We start from the raw sequence: 10,000 nt of genomic DNA, 5'->3' as shown, positions 1-10,000 counted from the left end.
TATACATATCGCCGGCCCGAAACCGGTCCAAAATAATCTAAGGTAACGCAACGGTTGAGAAAAATACGAAAAACGTCAGGAACAAATGACAAATAACGAAAATATTCGACATCGAAATAAAACAGACGAAAAAAGATTTTCGCACCTGAGAGATCGACAGGTTTTCCCACCGCCAACGCGAAGTTTACAATAAAATAATTATACCGAAAAAATCGACGACAAAACGACCAACAAGAAATAAAAAATTTCACCTTTATAACTGCTCACGAAAAAAAGTTATTAAACGACGAAATCGAACGATTAAACAAAAAAATTACAAAAAAACAATTAAATTAAAAAAACCACATTACACTGGCCACCCACGTTTATATATTATGTATATGTACGTAGAAATATTATTAAAAAATATATACATATATATACGGCCAAAACTTGTAAATTCGCATCAAAGTGACCGAGATATACTCGATTAGGTGAATTTTACGGTTCGGCCGAATTTTCGGTCTTCCGAAAAATATACCCCGGTCCAGAGGGCATAGGCATCACCGGGGGGGCCGGACGGTCCGAATGGCGTCGGTCCCGGTCGAATAGCTTCGATCCCGGCTGACATATAGACGATTAGGTGAATTTTACGGTTCGGCCGAATTTTCGGTCTTCCGAAAAAGATACCCCGGTCCAGAGGGCATAGGCATCACCGGGGGGGCCGGACGGTCCGAATGGCGTCGGTCCCGGTCGAATAGCTTCGATCCCGGCTGACATATAGACGATTAGGTGAATTTTACGGTTCGGCCGAATTTTCGGTCTTCCGAAAAAGATACCCCGGTCCAGAGGGCATAGGCATCACCGGGGGGGCCGGACGGTCCGAATGGCGTCGGTCCCGGTCGAATAGCTTCGATCCCGGCTGACATATAGACGATTAGGTGAATTTTACGGTTCGGCCGAATTTTCGGTCTTCCGAAAAATATACCCCGGTCCAGAGGGCATAGGCATCACCGGGGGGGCCGGACGGTCCGAATGGCGTCGGTCCCGGTCGAATAGCTTCGATCCCGGCTGACATATAGACGATTAGGTGAATTTTACGGTTCGGCCGAATTTTCGGTCTTCCGAAAAATATACCCCGGTCCAGAGGGCATAGGCATCACCGGGGGGGCCGGACGGTCCGAATGGCGTCGGTCCCGGTCGAATAGCTTCGATCCCGGCTGACATATAGACGATTAGGTGAATTTTACGGTTCGGCCGAATTTTCGGTCTTCCGAAAAAGATACCCCGGTCCAGAGGGCATAGGCATCACCGGGGGGGCCGGACGGTCCGAATGGCGTCGGTCCCGGTCGAATAGCTTCGATCCCGGCTGACATATAGACGATTAGGTGAATTTTACGGTTCGGCCGAATTTTCGGTCTTCCGAAAAATATACCCCGGTCCAGAGGGCATAGGCATCACCGGGGGGGCCGGACGGTCCGAATGGCGTCGGTCCCGGTCGAATAGCTTCGATCCCGGCTGACATATAGACGATTAGGTGAATTTTACGGTTCGGCCGAATTTTCGGTCTTCCGAAAAAGATACCCCGGTCCAGAGGGCATAGGCATCACCGGGGGGGCCGGACGGTCCGAATGGCGTCGGTCCCGGTCGAATAGCTTCGATCCCGGCTGACATATAGACGATTAGGTGAATTTTACGGTTCGGCCGAATTTTCGGTCTTCCGAAAAATATACCCCGGTCCAGAGGGCATAGGCATCACCGGGGGGGCCGGACGGTCCGAATGGCGTCGGTCCCGGTCGAATAGCTTCGATCCCGGCTGACATATAGACGATTAGGTGAATTTTACGGTTCGGCCGAATTTTCGGTCTTCCGAAAAAGATACCCCGGTCCAGAGGGCATAGGCATCACCGGGGGGGCCGGACGGTCCGAATGGCGTCGGTCCCGGTCGAATAGCTTCGATCCCGGCTGACATATAGACGATTAGGTGAATTTTACGGTTCGGCCGAATTTTCGGTCTTCCGAAAAAGATACCCCGGTCCAGAGGGCATAGGCATCACCGGGGGGGCCGGACGGTCCGAATGGCGTCGGTCCCGGTCGAATAGCTTCGATCCCGGCTGACATATAGACGATTAGGTGAATTTTACGGTTCGGCCGAATTTTCGGTCTTCCGAAAAAGATACCCCGGTCCAGAGGGCATAGGCATCACCGGGGGGGCCGGACGGTCCGAATGGCGTCGGTCCCGGTCGAATAGCTTCGATCCCGGCTGACATATAGACGATTAGGTGAATTTTACGGTTCGGCCGAATTTTCGGTCTTCCGAAAAATATACCCCGGTCCAGAGGGCATAGGCATCACCGGGGGGGCCGGACGGTCCGAATGGCGTCGGTCCCGGTCGAATAGCTTCGATCCCGGCTGACATATAGACGATTAGGTGAATTTTACGGTTCGGCCGAATTTTCGGTCTTCCGAAAAATATACCCCGGTCCAGAGGGCATAGGCATCACCGGGGGGGCCGGACGGTCCGAATGGCGTCGGTCCCGGTCGAATAGCTTCGATCCCGGCTGACATATAGACGATTAGGTGAATTTTACGGTTCGGCCGAATTTTCGGTCTTCCGAAAAAGATACCCCGGTCCAGAGGGCATAGGCATCACCGGGGGGGCCGGACGGTCCGAATGGCGTCGGTCCCGGTCGAATAGCTTCGATCCCGGCTGACATATAGACGATTAGGTGAATTTTACGGTTCGGCCGAATTTTCGGTCTTCCGAAAAAGATACCCCGGTCCAGAGGGCATAGGCATCACCGGGGGGGCCGGACGGTCCGAATGGCGTCGGTCCCGGTCGAATAGCTTCGATCCCGGCTGACATATAGACGATTAGGTGAATTTTACGGTTCGGCCGAATTTTCGGTCTTCCGAAAAATATACCCCGGTCCAGAGGGCATAGGCATCACCGGGGGGGCCGGACGGTCCGAATGGCGTCGGTCCCGGTCGAATAGCTTCGATCCCGGCTGACATATAGACGATTAGGTGAATTTTACGGTTCGGCCGAATTTTCGGTCTTCCGAAAAAGATACCCCGGTCCAGAGGGCATAGGCATCACCGGGGGGGCCGGACGGTCCGAATGGCGTCGGTCCCGGTCGAATAGCTTCGATCCCGGCTGACATATAGACGATTAGGTGAATTTTACGGTTCGGCCGAATTTTCGGTCTTCCGAAAAATATACCCCGGTCCAGAGGGCATAGGCATCACCGGGGGGGCCGGACGGTCCGAATGGCGTCGGTCCCGGTCGAATAGCTTCGATCCCGGCTGACATATAGACGATTAGGTGAATTTTACGGTTCGGCCGAATTTTCGGTCTTCCGAAAAAGATACCCCGGTCCAGAGGGCATAGGCATCACCGGGGGGGCCGGACGGTCCGAATGGCGTCGGTCCCGGTCGAATAGCTTCGATCCCGGCTGACATATAGACGATTAGGTGAATTTTACGGTTCGGCCGAATTTTCGGTCTTCCGAAAAATATACCCCGGTCCAGAGGGCATAGGCATCACCGGGGGGGCCGGACGGTCCGAATGGCGTCGGTCCCGGTCGAATAGCTTCGATCCCGGCTGACATATAGACGATTAGGTGAATTTTACGGTTCGGCCGAATTTTCGGTCTTCCGAAAAATATACCCCGGTCCAGAGGGCATAGGCATCACCGGGGGGGCCGGACGGTCCGAATGGCGTCGGTCCCGGTCGAATAGCTTCGATCCCGGCTGACATATAGACGATTAGGTGAATTTTACGGTTCGGCCGAATTTTCGGTCTTCCGAAAAAGATACCCCGGTCCAGAGGGCATAGGCATCACCGGGGGGGCCGGACGGTCCGAATGGCGTCGGTCCCGGTCGAATAGCTTCGATCCCGGCTGACATATAGACGATTAGGTGAATTTTACGGTTCGGCCGAATTTTCGGTCTTCCGAAAAATATACCCCGGTCCAGAGGGCATAGGCATCACCGGGGGGGCCGGACGGTCCGAATGGCGTCGGTCCCGGTCGAATAGCTTCGATCCCGGCTGACATATAGACGATTAGGTGAATTTTACGGTTCGGCCGAATTTTCGGTCTTCCGAAAAAGATACCCCGGTCCAGAGGGCATAGGCATCACCGGGGGGGCCGGACGGTCCGAATGGCGTCGGTCCCGGTCGAATAGCTTCGATCCCGGCTGACATATAGACGATTAGGTGAATTTTACGGTTCGGCCGAATTTTCGGTCTTCCGAAAAATATACCCCGGTCCAGAGGGCATAGGCATCACCGGGGGGGCCGGACGGTCCGAATGGCGTCGGTCCCGGTCGAATAGCTTCGATCCCGGCTGACATATAGACGATTAGGTGAATTTTACGGTTCGGCCGAATTTTCGGTCTTCCGAAAAAGATACCCCGGTCCAGAGGGCATAGGCATCACCGGGGGGGCCGGACGGTCCGAATGGCGTCGGTCCCGGTCGAATAGCTTCGATCCCGGCTGACATATAGACGATTAGGTGAATTTTACGGTTCGGCCGAATTTTCGGTCTTCCGAAAAATATACCCCGGTCCAGAGGGCATAGGCATCACCGGGGGGGCCGGACGGTCCGAATGGCGTCGGTCCCGGTCGAATAGCTTCGATCCCGGCTGACATATAGACGATTAGGTGAATTTTACGGTTCGGCCGAATTTTCGGTCTTCCGAAAAATATACCCCGGTCCAGAGGGCATAGGCATCACCGGGGGGGCCGGACGGTCCGAATGGCGTCGGTCCCGGTCGAATAGCTTCGATCCCGGCTGACATATAGACGATTAGGTGAATTTTACGGTTCGGCCGAATTTTCGGTCTTCCGAAAAAGATACCCCGGTCCAGAGGGCATAGGCATCACCGGGGGGGCCGGACGGTCCGAATGGCGTCGGTCCCGGTCGAATAGCTTCGATCCCGGCTGACATATAGACGATTAGGTGAATTTTACGGTTCGGCCGAATTTTCGGTCTTCCGAAAAATATACCCCGGTCCAGAGGGCATTGGCATCACCGGGGGGGCCGGACGGTCCGAATGGCGTCGGTCCCGGTCGAATAGCTTCGATCCCGGCTGACATATAGACGATTAGGTGAATTTTACGGTTCGGCCGAATTTTCGGTCTTCCGAAAAAGATACCCCGGTCCAGAGGGCATAGGCATCACCGGGGGGGCCGGACGGTCCGAATGGCGTCGGTCCCGGTCGAATAGCTTCGATCCCGGCTGACATATAGACGATTAGGTGAATTTTACGGTTCGGCCGAATTTTCGGTCTTCCGAAAAAGATACCCCGGTCCAGAGGGCATAGGCATCACCGGGGGGGCCGGACGGTCCGAATGGCGTCGGTCCCGGTCGAATAGCTTCGATCCCGGCTGACATATAGACGATTAGGTGAATTTTACGGTTCGGCCGAATTTTCGGTCTTCCGAAAAAGATACCCCGGTCCAGAGGGCATAGGCATCACCGGGGGGGCCGGACGGTCCGAATGGCGTCGGTCCCGGTCGAATAGCTTCGATCCCGGCTGAGATATAGCGATTTTTTTGTTGTTGGGCATGCACAGATTGTTCGGGGGTGTCGTAGTCTTTTACTGCGGAGGATTGTCATTGTCCGGCTTGAAAACATTTTCTCGGACTCTATCGCCGTCGGGCATGCACGGATATTTAACTTTTTTTTTGTTGGGCATGCAAGGTTTAGGCGGGATGTCGTTGTCTTTTACTGCTGAGAATTTGTCATTGTCCGGCTTGAAAACATTTTCTCGGACTCTGTCGCCGTCGGGCATGCACGGATATTTAACTTTTTTTTTGTCGGGCATGCACGGTTTAGGCGGGATGTCGTTGTCTTTTACTGCGGAGAATTTGTCATAGTCCGGCTTGAAAACATTTTCTCGGACTCTGTCGCCGTCGTGCATGCACGGATATTTAACTTTTTTTTTGTTGGGGATGCACGGTTTAGGCGGGATGTCGTTGTCTTTTACTGCGGAGAATTTGTCATTGTCCGGCTTGAGAACATTTTCTCGGACTCTGTCGCCGTTGGGCATGCACGGATATTTAACTTTTTTTTTGTTGGGCATGCACGGTTTAGGCGGGATGTCGTTGTCTTTTACTGCGGAGAATTTGTCATTGTCCGGCTTGAAAACATTTTCTCGGACTCTGTCGCCGTCGGGCATGCACGGATATTTAACTTTTTTTTTGTTGGGGATGCACGGTTTAGGCGGGATGTCGTTGTCTTTTACTGCGGAGAATTTGTCATTGTCCGGCTTGAGAACATTTTCTCGGACTCTGTCGCCGTCGGGCATGCACGGATATTTAAGTTTTTTTTTTTGTTGGGCATGCACTATTTAGGCGGGATGTCGTAGTCTTTTACTGCGGAGAATTTGTCATTGTCCGGCTTGAGAACATTTTCTCGGACTCTGTCGCCGTTGGGCATGCACGGATATTTAACTTTTTTTTTTTGTTGGGCATGCACATTTTAGGCGGGATGTTGTAGTCTTTTACTGCGGAGAATTTGTCATTGTCCGGCTTGAGAACATTTTCTTGGACTCTGTCGCCGTTGGGCATGCACGGATATTTAACTTTTTTTTTTGTTGGGCATGCACATTTTAGGCGGGATGTCGTAGTCCTTTACTGCGGAGAATTTGTCATTGTCCGGCTTGAGAACATTTTCTCGGACTCTGTCGCCGTTGGGCATGCACGGATATTTAACTTTTTTTTTTTGTTGGGCATGCACATTTTAGGCGGGATGTTGTAGTCTTTTACTGCGGAGAATTTGTCATTGTCCGGCTTGAGAACATTTTCTCGGACTCTGTCGCCGTTGGGCATGCACGGATATTTAACTTTTTTTTTTGTTGGGCATGCACATTTTAGGCGGGATGTCGTAGTCTTTTACTGCGGAGAATTTGTCATTGTCCGGCTTGAGAACATTTTCTCGGACTCTGTCGCCGTTGGGCATGCACGGATATTTAACTTTTTTTTTTTGTTGGGCATGCACATTTTAGGCGGGATGTTGTAGTCTTTTACTGCGGAGAATTTGTCATTGTCCGGCTTGAGAACATTTTCTCGGACTCTGTCGCCGTTGGGCATGCACGGATATTTAACTTTTTTTTTTGTTGGGCATGCACATTTTAGGCGGGATGTCGTAGTCTTTTACTGCGGAGAATTTGTCATTGTCCGGCTTGAGAACATTTTCTCGGACTCTGTCGCCGTTGGGCATGCACGGATATTTAACTTTTTTTTTTTGTTGGGCATGCACATTTTAGGCGGGATGTCGTAGTCTTTTACTGCGGAGAATTTGTCATTGTCCGGCTTGAGAACATTTTCTCGGACTCTGTCGCCGTTGTGCATGCACGGATATTTAACTTTTTTTTTTTGTTGGGCATGCACATTTTAGGCGGGATGTCGTAGTCTTTTACTGCGGAGAATTTGTCATTGTCCGGCTTGAGAACATTTTCTCGGACTCTGTCGCCGTTGGGCATGCACGTTTCTTTAACTTTTTTTGTTGTTGGCCATGCACGTTTCTTTTATTTTTCTTTTTTTGACAGAAATTTTTCTAAGTCGATAGGGGACGGGTTCCCTCTCTATTCGAGAATGTTTTCGCATTCATTCGTCGCATATATCCTTTTCAGCTTTAACTTTTAGTACATTTCGTACCGATGTGTGACCCACTCGGAGTCAATTTTGAGAGTATTATAAGGGGATATGGTCTTGGCTTGGGGCCCCCCCCGACGTGCCTTCGCTACACGGCGTTCAGTTATCTTGCGTTTCTGTTTCACCGGGCGTCCGGTGCGTCTTCCTTGCCTACTTCTCTCGTTCGCGGCGGCTGTTTATGCTGGTCTTTGCTGGTTATTCGGCCGCTCGGCGGGTTTTTCGCTGGTTCAGCTGGCAAATGTTCTCCGGCCTCGGCTTTTGTGCATTTGTTCGAGCTCAGTTGCGGTCGTCCTTAGCATTCGCCCTTTATGCTCGGTAGCCGAAAGTAAGTTGTCGTCGTGCGCGTAGCGCGTGCATTGTGGTCCTCTCTGGTATTGAACGGGTCGTCGGGGTGATTATACGAAATGTATTTTCATTTGGGCGTGGTTTAAGTGACCTGCTTCTTAACTCGCTTCGCCGTCGTCCTTTGAGGCCGCCTTTAGACACATTTAGGCTATCTTGCATCGTTTCCCGGAGTGCTAAGTCGACGTCCCGCTTTGTTGCTCGTAGCACGTTTGTCGATTAACAGGCTGTAGCAGAGCTTTTTAGACGGTAAGCGGTGTTTTTCGCCTTGTCGGGGTGGTTGTTTTTGCTTCCATTCGTAGTAGAGCGTTGCTCTCCCTAACCCGACTCGGTCGCTATTCCGCTCGTTTTTTTTTTGCCAGCTGCCGCCTAGATCACGGATTGCTTTGTTATTGCGCCCGTCCGGCAGACGAACCGCTTGCTGACCAGTAATTCTTGTGTTCGCCACAGTTATTGGCTGCTATTCGGTTTCATTGCTGTGTACGGGGAAGCTGTCGAGCTCTCTGCGGTTTACGCTACACAGGCCGGCTAGGTCATCCATCGGGTGAAAGTTTTCACATTCGCGCCTTGAGATCATTGTTCGGTGTTCTATCGTCATTGCTTTCGGTGCTGTACCGGTGAAAGACCTCCGGCGTCCATTTGCGCTTTTCTGTTTTGCTGTCTGTGGGTGCGGCGAGCCGCTGCTTTCGGCCGGCTGTATCCCTTCGTAGAAGGGGCCAGTATCGGTTTGGTTTTTGCGGTAGGCTTGCCCACTGGATCAGTTTGCGATGTTCAGATTGCTTGATGGATTTAGTTGTGCTCTTCATCGGGCGAAGTCTTTCGCACTCGCGCCTTGAGAGCTATATTCGGTGTTTTATCCGTTTGTTGCTTTCGGCTGCTGTACCGATGCGAGCAGTCTGCTTTCGCGCATAGGCGAGCCTTGTTTTCAATTGGCATGCCTTCGCGTTGGCCACAGTGTTAGTCCGATATTCGGATACCTGCGGTGTGTGCGCTTCACTGGCGTTCGGTTGAACTCTGCATCGGGTGAAATATTTCACACTCGCGGCCTCGAGAGCTAAAAGTTCGGTGTTATATCGGCTCTGCTTTCGGCTGCTGTACCGGTGCGAGCCCTCCGGCGTCGGCCGTAGCGTATTTCTGCGGGACCGTTTACGGACTCTGCGAGCCGCTTCTTTCGGCCGCCCTGTGGATCTTTTCTCGACATCGCGGCTTTCATTTGCTTTTCGGCAGTTCGGGCGTCGCCCGCAGTTGCGCACCCGGCGAGCCGCTTCTTTCGGCCGGCTGTACCCTTCCTGGAAGGGCCGGTATCGGTCTGGTTTTTGCGGCAGGCTCACCGTGCGTGTCTGCGGTCACAGTTACAGTCCCGCTGTTCGGACTGCGGTCGGTTTTACTCTGCATCGGGTGAAATATTTCACACTCGCGGCCTCGAGAGCTGGTGTTATATCGGCTTTCGGCTGCTGTACTGGTGCGAGCCTTCCGGCCTCGGCCGTTCATGGATTTGGCGAGCCGCTTCTTTCGGCCGGTATAGGTCTGGTTTTTGCGGCAGGCTCGCCCTGTGATTCGTTTTGCGATTCGCCCTATCTGGTCGTCTGCCTGTGTAAAGGTCTTGATGTTGGAGGACCTGCGTTCTTCGCAACGCCCGCTGATCTGTCGTGCTCAGCTTAGGGTGAAAATTCTTTTCACATTCGCCGCCTCGAGAGCTACAATTCGGTGTTGTATCCGCATTGCTTGCTTTCGGCCGCTGTACCTATGCGAGCCTTCAGACTTTGGCCGTCGCGTTGTTCCGTAGGATTGTTTACGGGCGCGGCGAGCTACTGCTTTCGGCCGGCCGTACCCTTCCACGAAGGGCCGGCATCGGCTTGGTTTTTGCGGTATGCTTGCCCCCTAAATGGGTTGGCGTAGTCACATGTCAGGCAATCCGCGGCCCTCATTGCTCGGAGACTTGAGTGCGAAAAGCTGCAGTCTTGCAGTCCAGTATGCCAGTTTCCCGCGGCTTGAGGCGTATTTCACGCGGTTGCT

Source organism: Lycorma delicatula, chromosome 1 (assembly GCF_047948215.1).
Source record: "Lycorma delicatula isolate Av1 chromosome 1, ASM4794821v1, whole genome shotgun sequence".
Classification (NCBI taxonomy): domain Eukaryota; kingdom Metazoa; phylum Arthropoda; class Insecta; order Hemiptera; family Fulgoridae; genus Lycorma; species Lycorma delicatula.
This window is presented reverse-complemented; position numbering follows the sequence as displayed.